Below are 20885 nucleotides of genomic sequence, written 5' to 3'. Positions count from 1 at the left end.
GTTTTAAGTATTTAAAAACTATATAACATTGCAAAAGTTTGTTAAGCAAAGAAAGGTATTGCATTAAAATGAATGCTCCAAAAGTGCAATTGCTCTTTCAGAGCTTCTCTAAAAAAGGGATTTAAGGTCACTTTACCAATAGGAAAGAGGACTAGTTGTTTAATACAGGGGAAGAGAGGTAGAAAAAGACGTCCAGCCCTGACACTTTTTGTTTGAGCTATTACACCCATATCTGAATATACTTTTAAGGAGGTTTTTTGAAATCAAGAAATTAAGAAATAGTACAGTAGTCCCCTCTGACTTTGTTCTAAAGATCTATTTGTCAGGTTTTGTATTCTTTTGTTAAAGTGGGAGTAGGCAAGAAGAGGTCCAATTAACAGAGTTCAACAGCTGCAAAGTTGAGGAATTACAAATGATGATGTTGGCCTTAACCTCCACCTGAGCTTTGTTAACTGCCTCCAAGGCTGAGATGTCAAAAAGTAGTACAATTAGGAATGAGAGTTTCAGGACAGGTCTTAGAGGAGTCTGTGAAAAGATCCTCCTTCTCACACCAGCTAGACTTACTGGTTCAAATGTCTGGGCAACAGGAAAGTCGCTCAGAGACAGATCTTTGAGGACTATGTGGCCATCCTGTGTATCTGATTTAATGACTGAACAGCATTTGTGTTCGAACAAGAAGCATGTCCTTTAGAAAAGGGAATAAAATACTGAAAGGAGCTAAACTGTAATATTAGCTGATAGAATGTCTTGGAGAGCTATCCACCCAGACAGCAAGGACTCAGATTTGTTTCCCACAAACAAACATCCAGTAACATTTGAGGCTTCCAAACGTATCTAAGATGTCCACATGTGGCTGGCAGATGTAAAACTCAGTTGGTTCTAACCCCAAAATAAATCTCTGGATCCCAAGATAGCATTTCCCATTATCTTGAAACACATTTGAGATTTTTTGGCAAGTGGTGTTGCTGATTAACCTTATCTGATATGCTTATCACTTCTCTTTTCTATAATAAACATGAAGCAAGAATATTTAGCATTAATAGATGAGTACTTGAAAACATGCAATGACATCACTTTGCCTTTAATGTCCTTAAATCCAAGATAAAACACCAGGTAGATTTGACCAGACACAGGGAGTTAACAGCTGTGAAAGGCACAGATTTAATAAGTTACTTCTGTTCTGTTGCTGTGCATCCATTGGTATTGCTCTAGGACCAGCTTGTTTATACACATGCATTTGAATTCATATTTCAGTTATGTTAGTTTGTCCATTGTCTGTTAAGCTAAACTTTGTCACCCTTAGTTTCGTGAAGATAGTCTTGTCCCATTGTGTTCCTGAAAAATGTTTCGTGTGATTCTCATTTGATGACAGTAATATTACTAAAAGATTGAAAAAGCATCATCCAACCTGAAGAGATGGACAAGGTATTTTGGCTACAAAAACATTATTTGAAAAGTTTCCATCATATGTGTACTTAATCTATGCCTATTTAGTGTTGATATCAACTAAGCACAAAAAGAATAGATAAAGAAGCTAGAAATTCCAGTTCAAGGATGCAGCACGAATTTCACACTTGAGCCCTAAGTCCTTGGACACAGTGTTGAACTTATTGAGTCAATGGTGAAACTCTCAAAGATTTAAGTGGCTGATTGGCAGTACTGACTAGAAACTGTACCTCCTAATGTTCATTTCAGTGACAGTGTTTCCATAGGTCATATTTGAAATAATGTCAATACTCTCCCTGTAAACAGCCAAAATGATGATTTTTGAAAGCTTAAATGTTCTTATACATAAACTTTCTTTCCCTGTCTTCTCTTAACCTGAGACAGTACAAATTTTAAGAGTTTTTGAAGTTTATAGTAAACTAATTAATAGCTAACTAGTAATCCAGCTCTAAAAATAACTAACTCAGGGGACCTGACTTGCAGAAAGTACTACCTAGGTCATCACTGGGTCTCTGTGAGTGACTAAGACAAGCCTGATACATTTACTTTTGCCATAGAGGGCAATAATAATCAGTAGAGAAAAATGAGTCTTTGCATCTAGGATGTTACTGAATTTAATGGTACGGTTTATACCTATCAGGATTATATTTCACAGTACTAAAACCTTCCACTAGCACTTCCAATAGGACCAACAATGCAGGCTATGTATACTATTTTGACTATAGTAAGAAGCCCCAAATACTGACAAACTGTACACAGGCATAACAAAACTAGTGAATGGACTTCTGTAAATACTATTTTAATCTTTTTGAGAATCAGATGTTCTCAGAGAAGTGCTGGTTTTTAATGTGATGATTATTTTCATATTCTTTACCTAAAAGTACTAGTCTAGAAAATATTTTTTGGAATAACATTTGTCTAGCATTTCATCTTACCTTTTTTTAAAAAAATTGAATATGACTATGAAGTATTTTAAATGGAATCTGAGGTAATGGTGTAATTGTCCAGGTGACAGCATATAGGAAATTTGTACGGTGATTCAGACTGGATTTAACCCAGGTTGTTCTAATCCTCCTGAAATATTTAATTTAATGCATCTTTATAGGTGAAAGAAGGCTGAAAGCCTGGCTGTCTGCGTTCTGGTTTCAGCCTCCAAGACCTTTAATACCGTTGGTTTAACCCACTGTTCCTTTCACTGTATTGTCATCTTGTTGAATTGCTTCTGAAGAGGGACAGGAAACTTCCTGATTCCCTATGCTTCCACATCAGCTTTTCTGACAGGAAATGTTGTACCTCAACTTTTTTTTTTTTTCCCCTGTCCATGGAAAATTATTTTTTTAATTTCGGTTGGGTTGTCCAGCAAATGCTTCAGAATTAGATTTTTGGCCCCAGCTAGATGCTTGTGAACTTTGAAACACAACCAGGTCAGCTCAACAGAATATTCCCCACTTGATTTCAAGGCATGTGTGTTCTTCCAGGTGTTTATATGCATACGTGCATCCTTGTATATGTGGATGAAAAAGAGCATTAGAAAACATGCATGGAAAAGCTGTTCTGATATCACAGAATCATAGAACCATAGAATCATTTAGGATGGAGAAGATGTTTGAGATCATCAAGTCCAACCCTTAACCCAGGACTGCCGAGTCCCTCACTAAACTATGTTGCTAAGTACCACATCTATGTGTTTTTTAAACACCTCCAGAGATGGTGATCCTACCACCTCCCTGGGCAGCCTGTTCCAGTGTTTCAACACACTTTCAGTGATTTTATTTTTTTTCCTTAATGTCCAATGTAAACCTCCCTTGGCATAACTTGAGGTCATCTCACCTTGTCCTGTTCCTTGTTATCTGGGAGAAGAGACTGACCCCCACCTGCCTGCAACCTCATTTCATGTAGTTGTAGAGAGCTATAAGAACCCTCCGGAGTCTCCTTTTCTCCAGACTAAACAACCCCCGTCCCCTCAGCTGCTGCTCATAGGACTTGTCCCCCAGACCCTTATCAGCTTTGTTTCCCTTCTCTGGACATGCTTCAGCAGCTCTACAACCATCTTGAAGTGAGGGGCCCAAAACTGAACACAGTATTCAAGATGTGGCCTCACCAGTGCCATGTATAGGGGGATAATAATTTCCCATGTCCTGCTGGCCACAGTTTCTGATACAACCCAGGAAGCTATTTGCCTTCTTGGCCACCTGGCTCATTGCCTGTGCATGTTCTGCCAGCCATCAGCCAGCACTCCCAGGTTCTTTTCCACCAGGGAGCTTTCCAGCCCCTCTTCCCCAAGTCTGTAGTGTTGAATGGGGTTTTTGTGACCCAAGTGCAGGACCCAGCACTACCTCTTGTTGAACCTCATATAATTGGCCTCAACCCATCAATCTAAATTGTCCAGATCCCTCTGCAGATCCTTCCTACCCTCAATAAGATCAACTCTCCCCCTCAACTTGGTGTTGGCTGCAAACTTACTGAAGGTGCACTTGATCCCTTCATCCATTTTGTCAGTAAAGATATGAAACAGAACTGTCCCTAATACTGAGCCCTGGGGAACACTACTTGTGACCAGCCACTGGCTGGATGTAATTCCACTCAACACCACTCATTGGTCTCAGCCAGCCAGCCAGCTTTTAACCCAGCATAGAGTACATCTGTCCAAGCCATGAGCAGCCAGTTTCTCCAGGAGAATGCTGTGGGAGATGCTGTCAAAGGCTTTACTAAGGTCTAGGTAGACAACATCCACAGCCTTTCCCTCATCCACTAGGGAAGTCATCTTGTTGTAGAAGATCAGTTCCATCAAGCAGGACCTGCCTTTCATAACCCCATGCTAGCTGGGCCTAATCCCCAGTTGTCCTGCATGTGCCATGTGACAGCACTCATGATGATCTGCTCCATAACTTTCCCCGGCACCAGGGTCAGGCTGACAGGTCTGTAGTTCCCTGCATCCTTCTTCCTGCCTTTGTAAATGGGCATCACTTTGGATAACCTCCAGTCTTCTGGGACCTTTCCATTTTGCCAGGACTGTTGATAAATGATGGAGCCATATGCCGATATGCTGGTATGCTCAAGATGTCTCTCTGATTACATAGTATTGAATTGAACTAAGTTTATTTTCTTTCTCCAATAATTAAAAGTAATTCAAGGTTGAAAATCAGTAGCAATGATCTTGAAATAAAGCTTAAATGACAGCAGTACTCTATCATGGCTCCCAGCTAGCGGTCACTATCAGAGCACGTTACTTTGAAGGTGTATTACTCAATTACTGTACCACAGTGCCATTTCTCTGTTAGTTTTGTTTAGGGTTAGCTTGCAGGGAAGAAGAATCATGAAAAGCTATCTAAAGACAGACATCTATGGTTGGAAGGCCTTTATTAATTGCTGGGAAATTGCTGGAAAATAGGGGTATCCCTTGGTTTGGCTGGACTGCAGGCCTCTCCCAATTATAGGTTTGAGCTACAGTGAACTGTATAATGATAATGTCAACTTGGTGGACCCTTGACCTGTCTTCTGGATGACATCTGTAATAAAGATGACTTCTGAAACATTGTTGGGAAAGGGACCTTTGCTCAAATTGTCACAGAATCACAGGCTTCTTTAAAAATACATATTCAAGAGAAGAAGGCTGAGATAACGGATAAAATTAAGCAGGACAATTGATAGAGGAGATGTATGTAGCCTGTCTGCTAGAAACTGGTAGCCTTATTTCTTCATTTCTTGGTGCAATATAACAAAACAACTTTTAAATGTCTAGTTAACAGCTATAATTACATATTTTTCATTGAAAGTTTCGACTGAGGTTTCAATGCCTGATGAACATTTGTAAACTCAGGATCATTAAACTCTGAAAAACTTTTGCTCTGACAGATATGTCTGGTAATAAAATGTTCAGTTACCCTGGTAAACTAGTTTTTATGTTTAGATTTCAGAAGAATACAGCAAAGAATGAAAATAAGGGTGAATCATAACCTCTACTGAAGAAAAAATGGCTAAAATTTGATATCAGATTAAACCGTTTTTATTTCAAAATACTTCAAGCACCTATAGCCTGTATACATGTAATGATATTTCTGTATATGTTTTTAGTATGCTTTTAATATGTTTTAAATTAAACAAAAGTAGATTCTAATTACATCTGAAGATAGCAGACTGGGAAAAAGCAAGCATGCTGTCCCAGCAAGGCAGTGATAACAGCAATCTGAAAGCAGAAAGGCTTACATACACTTCAGATCTCACTCATTGTACTTTATCAGCTTGGGGCTGCAGCTTTTAATCTCTCTTATGTCACTGGTTTGCATAGCAGATAATATCAAAACTACTACTGAAATAAGTGAAAATTTTGCCTGAAGAAGAACAGAAACAAAAATTTGGCTCCAATACACAGAAATAATTTTTTCTTTCTTCTCTTTCTTCCTTCCATACTCATTTTGCTCTCATTTTTGAGATAAGTATCTTGTTGATAATTAAATTTGGCTTGATTTGGTCTGTTTCAAGCTCTTTTTTATCTATTGAAAGTATGATTGTAGTGTCAATAACTTCTAAAGAAATACTCCTTACATAGTCTTGCTCTGGTTCCTTTTGACTTTTCCTGTATCACGGTATATTGAAGGCAATGTTATGATACATAAATCTCAGGTATCTCCAGATAATTTAACCTCTGTATTATTTTTTTACTTCTCTTTTCATATTTCTTCCTCCTTTATTAAATCAAAAACTTTCTTAGACTCAGTGAAAGCCGATTCATTCATCACAAAAAGATGTTGTTTGGAAAATCACATTTGGAGAATATTGATATTAATACACTTCCTGGGCAGTAAGTTGTTGGAAATTTGTCTGTTAATGGGATTGCAGTGTCATTCCATTTATTCTGGTATCAATAGTATTGATTTCTCCTTTAGGATATTTGTGTCTTCATCTTCTTTTTCATATAATCTATATTTACAGTACAGTTCTTTTGGTTTGGTAAGAGGGCTATTTTTCTTTCAGTATTTTCAGGTGTATTGTTTGTAAGCAATTAAAATTATAATTGTCTAGGTCAGATCAGAAACTTTATATGCATGCATAAGAATAAAAAAAGATGTTATCATATAAATAAGATACATATTTAATTACCAAGTTTAGTAAGGTCCAGTTGTATTCAAATTATTGTATATTTATAGGTGTCACAGAAAGATATGAGTTTATTCAGCCAGATTTGACACCAGCTGTATATTAGCTGTGTCATGCCATCACGTTATCATGATGCTGTGTCATTGATTTTGAGGATTTCTCAGGTTGCCTGTGTGTTGCTACTGACTTCTTTAAGGGCATTTCCAAGGATTTCATTTATAACCCATTGAAATAAAGGTAAATTATCTAAAAATGTTGCATGAAAATGGTAAACATGATGTACTTCAACAGACACAGAAATAATTTGTGTAGGCTGAACATGTCCGAATGTTCACTGGTCTCTAACTTTAAAGTAATTGAGCCTTTCCAACTTTCAAAATTTATTTAATAAAATAAAAAAATAAAATAAAATAAAACCCAAAATAAAATAGAATAGTAGTGCTTATCTTTCACTTAAAAACATAATTGTAGATATATGATTTGGTTTTCGTTAGAATTCAGTCTGCATTCAGATCAAAGTGTTTGGAATACTCACAATGCTGATGAGACAACTAAATGAAAACTGTTAAAATTTATCCACATCTACATTTGTCAAGTTTCAGCCAAATATCTTTGCACAGCATCCAGTGCAAAGGTATACTGATGTTGCATAAGATGTCAGAGCATTAATTTAATTTAAAAAACAAACAAACAAAACCCAGCAACAAAGTAATTACCATGTATTTTCCAGGCCTAAAATCAGACCTAACATTTAATCCAGTCCTAAAATATTGCCTAAGTGAAATGGCTTCATGTTCAAATTCACCTAGGGAGTGAAGCACATGTCATTGGAGATTTATCACAGCCAAGAAGGTGGATAAGGTGGCCCTTTAGTCATCACTAACTGGTAAGATACATGTCTGTGACAAACATAGGAGGAAAAGGTTTATTCCTATTTCAGTTTCCTCAGGGCTTATATATTCCCTGCACATCCCTACTGTGTAGACAAACACATGTAATGGTGGAGCTGTTCAGGGATTTACAATAAAATACTTTTTTGAGAAAATACTGATTTATTGAAACCAAGATACTGAGGAAGAAACAAGGATGCCATTTTATGCTAGCTTATAGCAAAGAGGTGAAAGACAAGTAGGAAAACACGGACCAACCATACGGAAAATACAGGTGCAAGACTACTCTTCTGGCAGTTTATCATATCTCAGGCAGCTGTTTTGAGGGTAAAACTTTTGGGTAACCTATTTGGTTCACTTGAAGTGTTGGTTTATTCTACTTTCAGCTCTACTTGAAAGCCATCTGCAAATTGTGGTCTTTTACTTTTTATCCAGACATCCAGTGATGGATATATTAAAAATATCTTCTGAACAGTTACCTCTTCAGTGAAACTGTGATGCCAGTCATTGTTTGTTTGGTTGTATTGTTTTGTTTTGTTTTTTTCTTTTATGTAAGAAACTTGTGAAGTTAAAAGGAAAGGACAATGTCAGTGTCTACGTCAGTGCTCTCTGCATCACACAAATGCTGCAGTGAGGATTATTTTGGGAAAGTGTGCTCTCACTAGACTATATTAAGAGTCAATAAACATTTCCTGATCTTTGCAGATTTGTGAAATAGATTTGCTCTATTGATTATGTTAATGCAATACAAAAGTTTGGGAAGTTTTGCTGTATACTGCTATCTTTACATCTTTCTAAGCCATCTTCTTCTCCATAGTTCTCCTCTACAGAATCTGATGTTGGATCATTTCTCCCCAGATGTATAACCTTGTACCTTTCCATGCTGAATCATCTTTTTTTTTCCTGACTGTATTTCTACCATCACTTGTTAAATTGGTCCCACTGCTTCTCTCAAAAATAGTTTCTTTACACACTATCCTTTCAGAATGTAGCATTTAAATAAAGAACATGCAAAAATGAGTAATGATTTTGTGATGATATAGTAGAATATGTCTCTATTAGGGACTTATAAAAATATTTTTAAGTGGTAAACCTACTTTTTGAGAATGAATGACCTATAAATTAAAATAATATTTTAGACTTTTTAAAACTGTCTCCTTGCAACAAGGAACACTAAATATATTTGTTACCTAGTTTTATCAACAATGCAGAATGTATAAATTCTCTGCAAGTACAATTTGCAAAACAGACACTGCTGGGTAATTAATAATATCAAGACTGCACTCCTCTTATACAGGGATATGAAGATCACAGTTAAATAGACATAAATGGCAAAATGCAAGATCATACCTTTAGAACAAATACTACTAATTGTATTTTGAATGGAAGTACCAAACTGTCATTGCAGGTCTACCTCTTGTTTGTGTAAGTGTGGATCCCATACCTTGATTATGCTCAGCAGGAATAACAGGGATGTTATGGCAAGAAGACTTCTGGGTAATTAAAAACCCTGGGTACAGGGAGAAGTAAGCCACATGGGTAGCAGTCTCACATCTCTGGATGGCCAATATGTGGTAAATACCTTGCACCTTCCAGCCACATAAAAATATGTAGCTCAAAATCAGACAGGCTGGCCACCTGGTGGTTGGAAGCATATTTTCAGATGACTTAAAATGTACAATTTTTGCTTCTTTGTACAGCATTGCATAAGACCTACTGGAACATCAAAAGCTGCCATGTTCTGCTGCCTCCGGAGCTGGAAAATGAGCCTATGACATATGGCTTACATAGCTTATGTAATTTGAAGTGATGAAGTAAACTGATTCATGACTTGATTATTATAAATATGTAGCTAAACATGGAAAAAAGATACATTAATGCTGAGCTTCTTGGTAAAATTATGACAGGGTGTAACAGCCTCCTGTGAGTAGCCAAATGCAGTTAGGAAAAAGACACACATTCTTAGCAGTGGGATTTGCACAATTAACTATTTGCATGCACTGATATTTACAATATGCTCTAAAATATGATGCTGTTACATGCTTTATATTTTTTTCTGGAATCCTTCTAAGAAAAGTGTGTTCACAGGATGAGACTGGATGCACAAGGTATTCTCTCCTGGACAGAGAATGTATGCAGCTGTGACTATCCCCTTTCACAGCAGAACAGTAACAGAATGGATTTTTCACAGTATCTGCAGTATTATCACAATAGTTTCAGTTCTTTCTGCATGCTTATTTAGTAAGTAAACATTATGTAACACTGCATCTTCAGACACTGGGAAAAGATGTACAAATGGTCAGATACATCCTTTTGTTGTTGCCTGCTTTTTGTGTTTTCTTAAGTACTAGGTAGCAGAAGGAGGTGATGGTGGGGGTTCAGAAAAAGTGGCCTTGTGACTATGTGTTGATGGAGAATCTTTTCCTAAATGTTGCTGTTTTTGCATGCTTATCTATAGGCTGGACACCAGACACAGAACTGGACAGAAGTTTTCCCTGAGACTTACCATGCCTTCAAGGTGTTGCTTTAATTCCGGAATTGACAGAAATACTTCAGCAATTTTGATGGGGTTTTTTTCTGAAACAAAATATTCACCTTTCCAACAAGATGCTGTTTGTCGTTCACTGATTGATCATTAATGCCTTCTCTGTTTTATTATTTGTTTATATGGATGTAGTGTTTAAACAATGGAACACTTTAACATGTGAAGTTTTTCTCACTTTCGTCACAGAAGTTATAAATAAAATCAACTGGATTTCAAGTTAAAAGATAGTGCATCAGAAGTAAAATGCATAATTCTTCTTCAGCCATGTAGGAATAAATGTCAAGTATACATCAAAGGATTAATGTTTTTACAGTCAGGATCCCAGATACTGAATCCCAGATATCTGATTCACAATATCATATTCTTTGTCCTTACACTTACTTTCACTGTGGAGACCGAAAAAAAAAATAAAATTTGCTTGTACTTACACTTTTCTGGTCAAATAATAGCATTAGAAACCTTAAAGCTATATTGTTTCTCTGTCATTATTTTTAAAAACTAATTTCTAAAACATTTGTCTTTAAAAGCTTTATATACTTAATGACTTATCCAACCATTATATTTTGATGCAGTGGCAGACTTTGGTCTTTATTATCTAAGCATTTGTATTTTAAGACAAATGTACTATTGTTAACTTAGTTAATCAATGTTATATGTATATTAAAATAAATATCTATTTTCTTTTTCATGGTTTCCTCTCTGTTGTTAATTTACAGATTTCTAATGGTCAGGCCAAACAGACAAATTGTTGTTTTCCTGCAATAATATGATTTAGCAGCTAATCATTATATGGAATATATCTCTCCAACTGAAAATGTAATTTATTCAAGGTCATGAATAAATGCCTAGATGGTTTCTTTTGGTTTCCAAGAAAAAAACCCAAACGTTTGGGTGGATTGGAACAAATGTCATGATTCAATGTAATATTACATTTAACATAGGTTATTTTAATACAATATCTTTTTTATTACAATATTTGAGATTTGAAACAAAATGTACTGCAAAACAAATCAGATACATGTTTTCTAAGTCTCCATACTGCTTTATACTAATATATGCTTTCATAATAAGGAGTACTAGTAAGCATGAAACACCTGTCCAAAAAATAGTTAGCATTATGAACGACTCAGAGTAAGCAACTTACTGAAGGACTATTTTTTTTTTTGCACACTATATAGCAAAAGAACTAATTTAGAAGCATATTCATTATTCGTAACTGACAACAAACTCTTTTTGTTCTTGATTGTTAGACTGTGTTCCAAAAGGGTTAATATTCTCATACCACAAGGCAATATGGTGAACCATAACTTTTTCAATGTATGCATTATTGTTGTAGCCTTGGGATGCACAAATTATCTTGGGGTATCAAGCTGTTTGTTTACCAGCAGTGAAAGTACTTACTTGACTTATAAAGAATTGTTTCTGCTCCCTGCTCTGATCACAGTATAATTTATAAACAGGAGAAAAATCAAAGTAACTTTAAGATGTTTACACTATCTCTTCTGTCAAGGAACCTTGAACAAATATATTTTCAGAAGTATTTGTGAAACTTTCGCTCAGACAGTATTCTCACAGAAAACAGCTCAGATAGAAGCATTTGTGGAAAATAATAACAATGTTATAAATAATGTCAGAATAATTTTTTTGTTTGAAATCTAGCATGTACTCGCAGATCCCTTTTGTAGGAGTCTTTAAGTTTTGACAGTCATTTATCATAACAGCATTCCCCCAACTATTAATAGTTGTTGTTCTGTGTTTAGTATCTTCACAACGTTTCTAAAGACCTTTGTCTTCCCTGCAAGAATTTATGCTGCTAGACCATGACCTTGGGAGCAAAGTTAACTAACATGATGTCAATCAAAACTTTTTGAGTAGTGTAGAGAAGGACAAAACTGAATTTACAAGGTTATCAGTTAGTAACGATTTACACAGCAAGAATGCTAAAGCGTGGGATACATAGCTTACTGATTTTTGTTGTTACACAGAACCAGAAGGATCCAACACAAAACCCCAAATAAAAATAATTAAACTTTGCTTTGGATACCATTTTACAAATATATTTCTTGCAGCTCAAGAGGAGTTAGTCTCTAAATACTTTACATAATTGTGTTATCGGCAGAACACTTTAATTGAGCATGAACAAAGCAAAAGAATGAAAGAATTTAACCAAATTTTTTGCTTAATTATTAGTTTCCTTTTGTTCCCTTGCTGGGATGACACTGATAGAAAAGAAAAGCAAAGCAAAGCAAAACAAAGAGAAAAGAAAAAAAAGGAAAGAAAATAAAAAAAGGAAATCTCTATTTTTCCTTCATATAGCAGGAGAAAGATACAATGAGGAAAGCTAAATTCTGCAGCAGGCAGCACAAGAAGCATAAAAGGAGTGAGAGGTATCCTGGCATAGGAAGCTTAGTAGGGTTAGCTTGATTGTCTAGTAAAATAGATTTGAAAGATAGAAACTGCCATCTTAAAAGTGAAATCTGCCAATGCGCTACTGCTTGGTCTGCAGAATGAAAAGTTGATTATTTTGTTTCTCTTTTAAAAGATGATATTACATTTCTTCTGATTTTCTAATTGTCTTCATTAATATTTATGTTAATTTTTTAAAATAGATTTTTATATTGAAATATTTCCAGGTTTTTAGAGACATGTTTTTGGCTCCTCTGAAAGACATACATTTTGCAAGGCATGTCTTCTGTTTTTGTGCAACCCAGCAATGATCCAGAGTGCTGTAGAAATGAAATGACAGTGTAAAGAATTAAGCCCTATTTGTGCATAACAACTAGTCAGGTTATTACAAATAATTCTTCTAAAACTTCTCAGGAAGTTACCAGTTTTTGTGGGAACCTAATGGTTGTTAACTGGAAGTAAGTAACTATATGCATATTTCTAGTTTAGTACAAATTCAAGTGGTACAAGCATTACAAGTTGCAAGTTAAAGTAACTGAAATGTTAAAAGTTAATAGTAATGTTTATTATTTAACAAAATAATATTTTGCCCTTTCCCAAAATGTATACTTGCAGTTAATAAAGTTGTAGTACTGAGAATTATTGGGTTTTTCCTTCTTCTTATCCTCTAAACAAGAATTTAGTCCATACTTTTATACAAATCCAAGCTCGGGTACCTGAATTGCCCAGTAGCTCAATGTGTTATGGATAACTCTTTCCATGTCACATGGAAAGAAGGGCAAAAATTTTGCTTGGATCACCCAAGCATCACAGAAAGAATGGAAAGCAGTTGCTCAGGCAGTCTTAGAAAAAGTGCTTATTAAAAATACAATTTATTTTTTAATTTATTAAGATCTTTTGCCTGGAATAACAGTCATATGTGGAACTGACTCTCTCTAGTTAGTCACTGTCTGGATGGTAACAGGAATCTCCACTGCAACAGTTCTTGCAATGGCATCTTCAGCTGCATCAAGTGACACTCACCAAAACTGCTGTTTTGGTAAGTTCTTGTATCCAGCTGAGCCGTGATCCTGTATGATTACTCCTGCACACATGTGATCCACCAATATTATCCTAACCTGTGTAAAACTATCTCTTGTCTCACCTATGCACAAAAGACCATCCTATACGAGCATTCCTAATCCTACAGGAAGTTTCTACTGGCTATTTAAAATTATCTGTGTGCAGCCTAGTCTATTTAACAGCAGGAACTGTCTGGGACAGACAGACTCTCCATCTATGGTATTAATCATCACACTAAAACATACAAATAGTATTTATCAATTAGCAAACACAGCAGGGGCTGCTTGGAGGAGTCTCCAGGACCATCCCAAATTCCCACCAATCAAGGATCTGCACCAAGCAGTCAAATGCTTTGGTGGGAAGGTACTACAAGTTCAGGCAACCACCTTGTTTTCAGTGATCTCTTCTCTCAAATTAGTGTGTTGTTTCAGCTGCACATCTAAGGAGTTCCTGGGCCACCCAGGGAATTAATGACTAATTGCACCAGCTGCGTACACAGGCAAGACCCCGATACCACAGCTACACCACAATTATAACTGTGGAAGAAACTTGATTTTCATCCTTTAGCACAATTACATTCTGTATATGTTGCCAAAGTAGGAAACAATATACATTAAAAATGTTACTTTTTACTACATGAGTGGATTTTTCTTTCCAAAATAATAAGCAAACAAATAAATAAAACACAACAACAAAAAAAACTACCACATCTAGCACAGTGATAGTTGAGGATACAGCTTACTGGGATTTTTTTTCTTTTGCATCTGGAATTTGAAAAGTATTTTTGTGTCTCATTAGACTTCTGGTTTGTTAAAAAATAATAGAGACATGGTCTGTGATGAAATAATTTCTCTGTTCCTTTATAAATAGTAGAAAGCTTCAAAACTGTGTGGGCTGTTGTTTTGTGGTTGTTGTTTGGGATTTTTTTTTTTTTTTTAAAAAAAAAAGTACTTTAACAACAACATCAAAATGAGATTATTGTTTGAATGTTGTAATTTACCCTAAGAATTCTGTCACAAGCAACAGTGTTGAAGGAATTATGGGCTATTACTTTAATATCAGAAAAGGTTATAATTTCCAGTCTGTGAAAACTACTTTCTTAGTTATATTGTATCATTTTCATACATTCAGGCTCCTCTAGTAACTGCACTGACAAGTATATATCACTACAAATATATAAATAAGGTCAATTTAATAATCCTTCCCTTTTTGTGAAAGAACATTATTCCCAAGCATGTAGGAATAAACTTGAACACATTAAATTATGTAAGGGAAGAAACTCTAAAATTATTTTTTAAAACTAAAAAGAAAGGGAAAAGTGGTTAGCTGTTTTAGAAAAAAATGGTAAAATCTGCAAGTAAAACTACAGCTGCAGATTTCTTAGTTACAGCATATGAAGACACAAAGCACAAGAAAGAACCCCCATTGTATACATAAGTTCTGGTTATATATGATCACTTATCCACCCAAGTTCTGCCCTGGAATATGCCTACATGCAACAAAGCATCTTTAAAACCAATTCATACTTCACAGAGCTGTTTGCTTCCTCCATGCTCACCTGACAAGGTCTCTTCTTCCCTGATACTTAAGCTGTGGGAGGCTTTGGGCAGCCCCTCATTGCAGACAGGTGTGCACAGAACTGATTTGCAGGTGAGCTCCGAGAGCCAGATTTGGTGCTAGTGGCTTCCTCACTACATTTTAAGGCATAATCACTCTGCAGCCTGGCACCCAGACATCGAACAAAGCCTTTGCTCAGAAAGGGCCCTTAGTCACACTGTTGATAGTAAATTATTGTAGTGATTTTGACATCTTTGTATAACTTATACAGTTAAGAGACATCATATGGAATTTTTGGTAACTGCTTTGTTTAGTCTCTGTGAAATAAGCCATCTGTTGTCCTGACTGGCATTGGACTTTTCCCAGATTCAGAGAAAGCATGAATCACTAACCCAAAGAGGCATTTTACATGGAGAGTCTTAAGGAAAAATAGAGAGAAGGAGGGGATCTGAAACCCAGGAGAACCGCATGGAAGAATATGAGCTATATGTAATCTGATGCAGCCCAGTAGTGGGGAACAGGGTCCTGAAGGACCCAAACCCCAAACAACAGTGAGATGTGCTGGGAACACAGCACTTCGGTGCTTGTGGTTTTACTGGGACTGCAATATTCAGTATTCCTTCTATCTGAGGACCAACAAGCTCTGGCTATGCTTGATGATTTGAGATACTGGAACTGTAAGGTTCTTCTCTGTGAGTGTCAGTCAGGTGTGTTTTCTATCCTGCTGAGGCTTTCTCACACAAATCTGTAATAATTTTTGTGTAGTACGAACTAAATACTTCTGATAAAAGCAGGTGTTCCCTGGCTTCTGGTTCAAATGCTTCAGATGCTCTTTACTGCCTTATGCTCTGTGTGTGAATGACTGTCACCACTGGGTGGATGATGGGGACATCCATATATAACCTGGCCATAGATTCCACAATGCTGCAAGCACTGGCTCTATACTACCTGCCTTCCTTTCTCGCTCTTTCAAGAACTTCTGAGAATCAGCCTCATAATCTCAGTGTGTATTTTGATTTTTGTAGTTACCGGTTGTAAATGCTGAAATAATTTACATAATTTTATATAAGTTTTAAATGTATTTTTTTTTACATATAATAATTATTCATATACTAAGAGATAAATGAAATAAGTTCTGTTGTGATGGGCAGTGTAAAAACTGAGAATAGCAGTTGGTTCTGATTACAAAAGTCATTAGGTGAAAGGAGTCCTCCTAAAAATTTTCTATAGATGTCATAAGAAGGATTCGTCTTTCCTCACCATGGGGAACTGCATAAAACCTAAAAAATGCATAAAACTTATTTAGGCTTAAATAATATACCAAAAAATTAAGCAAAATGAAGCAACCAATAGTGTTTTGATTGCAGTAGGATATATACTTAATCAAAGCATTCATGTGTCAGGTTGAGCTTAGAGGCTAGTATGTAATAATTTCTAGGTTTCAAATGGAAGTTAGAATAAATATATAGGATACATAAGCTTCCAGCAACTCTGAAATCTACTTATTTTCTCCCTCATCTCCCTGAACAATCCCTGAATAGCTAAGTAAACCTCTAAAAATAAAGCTTAACGTTAAATACAGGAAGAAACTCAAAGTTCAAAATCTGCAAATAGTCATATTTGTACCTCAAGTGAACTGCCCACCAAAACAATGCATGACATGCATCCAGAAAGTTAAGTTTCTGTGTAAGTCCTTGTATTTGGTGTCCTTGATGATTAGAAGTACATTTAATTTTAGGACAAATGGGTTTTTGTCAAGAAATTACAACCATTGAAAAGGAGAGTTATAACAGGTACTTTCCCAACTAGTTGTCTTTTGTGTGACAAGTATTTTAATTATTTTGTCATTTATAGTGTTCTCCATGGATGCTACATAGGTGGTTGGCCAATGAAGTGCAATTTGTTAAATTTGGAAGCTGTTTGTAAAAAATCTAGCGAAGTTGTTTGGGAAGTGCAGTACATTGCTTTCATACATGTCAAGGAGTTGTTCCATATTTGTTTTTTGTTTGTTTTTTGTTTTTTTTTTAAAAAAACCCTTTCTTTGAAGAAAATAAGGGTTTTTTTAAACTGTTTGAAATATTTTTTCAGTATTAAAGCATATTAAAATTAAACCTGCTATTTTTGTCACAGAATGTTCGTACACACAAGGATGTGTATAAATATACCTGTTGTATACATGGAAAGAAAAAAAAGAAAGATTTTTATGTTTTTGTTCAGAATTAATCCAGTTTCTAAAATTCTAAAATCCTTTCAGAAACAGAATATGTATGTTGTAATGGTCACAGTTCTGAAATAAGCTGAAGAGGTGTACAGGCCAAAACTGATGTGTCTTGAGAGCGTTTATTTGCAATGTTACGTGACAAAACTGTTCATGTGGTGGAGCTGCAGTCACGCTTTCTGAGGTCTCCAGTCTAAATCCATTCTACCTGCTGTGGTAAGCTGAGGAGTCAACTGAGTAAGTTGTTAATACCCTGTGCACTGGGGATGTGCAGTGGGGAAGAAGCTAAAGTCTTTTCTGCATCTAAGTAGCACACCACCATCTGTCTTCTGACAGTTTTATTAATTTTTCTTTTGCATACTCCAAAATCAATCTCTTAAACTTCAGTTTGTATGGGATGCCTAAGGATTTTCAATTGTCATATGTAATTTCTGAAGAAAGAATTGGCACCAGATGTTAATAAATTTAAAAGTGTGTATAACTATTGAATGACAGAAATAGAACACCACTACATTCAAAACACCTAAAAATATGCTTAAATGACACTTTCTTCATATGAAAACTCAGAAAAGCTAATTCATCAGAATAATTGTATATATTTTGAAAAACATGCCAGCAGTTACAGGTAGGTCATAAACCTCTAAGGACCTGAATTACTGTTTGCTCAGTTCTGCCTGAACAAAAAGTTAAATTCAGCCTTGCCAGGACATTTTAAATGACTTGTAGGAGAGTATGGCATTAGAAAAAAGTAGGTGTCTCTTGAATTCACACCTAACATGACTTCAGAAGAGTTAGGTTTTGCTGGTACTGAATTTAAGTAGTATGGCATTTTCACTGTCTCATGTAGTTAGTGTATATAGCTCTTTCTGCAGACTATTTTAGTCTTTTCTCTGGCCCCCTAAAAGCTTCTTTGGAGAAGGGCCTGGTGCAATGCCCTGTGAGGTCACCAGAAGTCCACTGACTTCATTGGATTTTGGTCCAATGAAGAGCTTTAGCTTTGCTCAGTGAAGTGCCATTCAGCAGATTCCTTCTCCCGAGACCCTTTAGTGAAACTATTTCTCATGTTTCTTTTCAATACTCTCTAGAACTTTGTCCTTCCATATTATCTCCTATCCTCTCTTATCACAGTTTCTGCTTGCACAAGGATACTGGTGGTGACATACTGGCTATCATCTGTCACTGAAATAGTGAGACTGACTGTCATCCATCCTGCTGAAAACTACCTTCTAATTTAAATCACTCACACAATAGCTAATAAAGCCTCATGACTATTACTTCTAGTACACTGTAACTTGTAAAAAAGAAAATCATTGCTACTTTGCTGTTTGACTTCACAGGTAGTAATGATACAGAATATTAATAATCATTTTGTCATTCATCCTATACTATCAACACTAATTATACAGCTTTTCTGTCTGTGCCTTGCTTATTTTCACTGGAACTCTGTTAAAACAGACATATTTTTGGGCAACAATTTCATTTTCACATTTAGTACTTATGTCATGACATCATTCTGCTTGAGATTCACTGGACCTTTTAATTTCATGTACCATCACAATGTGGCGGCAAACTACCACAGCCCTTTCCTCCTCTGTGATGGGACCCTGAGGCAGCTGAGCACCCTTTGCCTGGGTGCAGTGATACCCACATACAGGTAAGGCCCATGAAAGACATCAGCCATGGATAGGCTGCTGCCGCCACCAGATTTGCTGTCACTCCCCACTGACTCCTGAACCACTCCTGAGAAGGAGAACTTCAAGAGCAGGCACAACAGGTCACACAGTCTGTGATTGCTAGCTGAAGGCTCCTTATGTAGAACATGAAGGAAGTGCAGTAACAAATTGACTCATTCTCCAAGAAACAATTCACTGTCATCTTTCTTAAATGAAATCATGAATCCTTAGGAGAAAGATGCTGTCCATAAGGGCTTAGGTATCTGGGATAAACACTAACAAACTTTAGCTGAGCTACACCTACTGTGTGCATGTCAGCTGGCTCAAAAATTTGCAAGTAAAATCTAACTACTTGTATGTTATTCATTCATATCTGAGTCAGTACATTTCACCTCTTTTTATTGCTTAGTCAACCCTTAGATGCATGCGGTGGCTCAGGTGACCTGAGATTGTTCAGCTTTGTGCTGGAGTCTTCAAACAAAATGGTACAAAATGGGGGAAAAAAAGGAGATAATCAGTCTCCCAAAACCACAGTGTTTGTGAGTATATCAGCAAGCTCCTACAAAGCCCCATCAGCTTCAGCAACATTCTGAGATTTAAGCTTCTGTTCCAGAACAGGTTTTTGGAACAGAAAAATCTGTGTTCACCACAGTTCAGTTGTTTTAAGCCAGTATTTTTATTTGGTGATGTTGCATATGTGGCCAGAAGATTAACACTCTAAATCGCCTATGCTTATTTGAAGGGATATATGAATAAATTTTGTGTTGCTTACATCTCTTTCATGTGGCTTTCTTCTAAGAATAAACTCTACACTGACAAATGCCCTTTTATTGATTTATCCTGGAACTGCATCTTTGCTTTCAGCTGAGTGCAATATGATAAAGCAGAGGTTTAGCTCACAGAAGGAAAACACACGGGAATCCATTTAATTCACGAAGGTCATAAGCTCACCATACCTGGCTGCACAGTAGATATTTTTTTTTCATAGCTAATTGAGCTTAGAGCTAAGCTAGTGATTACACATCCTCTTAATCACAGGTGAAGAAGTATTTCAAGCTGGGAATCATGCCTTTACACCTACTCTTGCATAGTGTTATTCCTGCCAGTGTTCCTACTGCTCTCCTACACTGGCATGGTGCCTTCTCACAAATTAATTGAGGACTTGCTGAATAACATAGATGCATCAAATACATGTTTACAAAAGCAATCTGAATTTTAGTACAGGTGCTGAGTCATTCTAAAGAGCTTATCTATGAGTGTAACACCAGAACAGACACACAGTGACACTTTTGAGCTGCGAATCTTGATATTTCCTTGAAAATTGCCACCTTGAATATCTTAAGAAAGGTTAATATAAATTTCAGAGAAATAATGCAATCAAGATAGATTATGTTCTTGGTTTTGAGTTTACAATAGAATGCCAATGAACAGATTTTACAAGTTACTTCTATCCGTTAGAAAAAGGTTTTGCCATTGTTGTGACAACGCTTAATCACTAACATTATTTAAATAAGTGGCCAGATGTGCCAGCCTAAGAATTGAATTTGTTAAAAATAAGTGATATATAGATTTTTTTTTTCATGCAAGTGCCCTCTGAATTTTTCAGTCAGGTTAAAAGATGATTTGAGTGAATGGAGGAATTCACTAAAGCTCTGTTCAGAGCTAATAATTAGCTCCATTGTGGAATATATCGTAGCGGGAATGGTAAAACATATTACAGTCTAATTTGTAGGAAATTTTGATTTTGATAAGTGTCACAAAAGGTAAGACCTACTGAGCTATTACTTAAGTGACAATGTCTTTTGTAACCAGATTCAGTATATGAAATAAGGATTATGTAAATTACATGGGAGGAAGCAGACTGCAGCTGAGGTGTGGTGTATTACAGTGTAACAGATGAACAAAAAATTGTGATAGTTTTGGTTAGAAAGCATCTTGGGGGAAGGGCATAGAAAATGTTTGTGGATTTTTAATATAGAGACATATTTATT

Source organism: Falco cherrug, chromosome 3 (assembly GCF_023634085.1).
Source record: "Falco cherrug isolate bFalChe1 chromosome 3, bFalChe1.pri, whole genome shotgun sequence".
NCBI lineage: Eukaryota > Metazoa > Chordata > Aves > Falconiformes > Falconidae > Falco > Falco cherrug.
The sequence above is the reverse complement of the archived record's forward strand: the minus strand, read 5'-3'. Positions refer to the sequence as shown.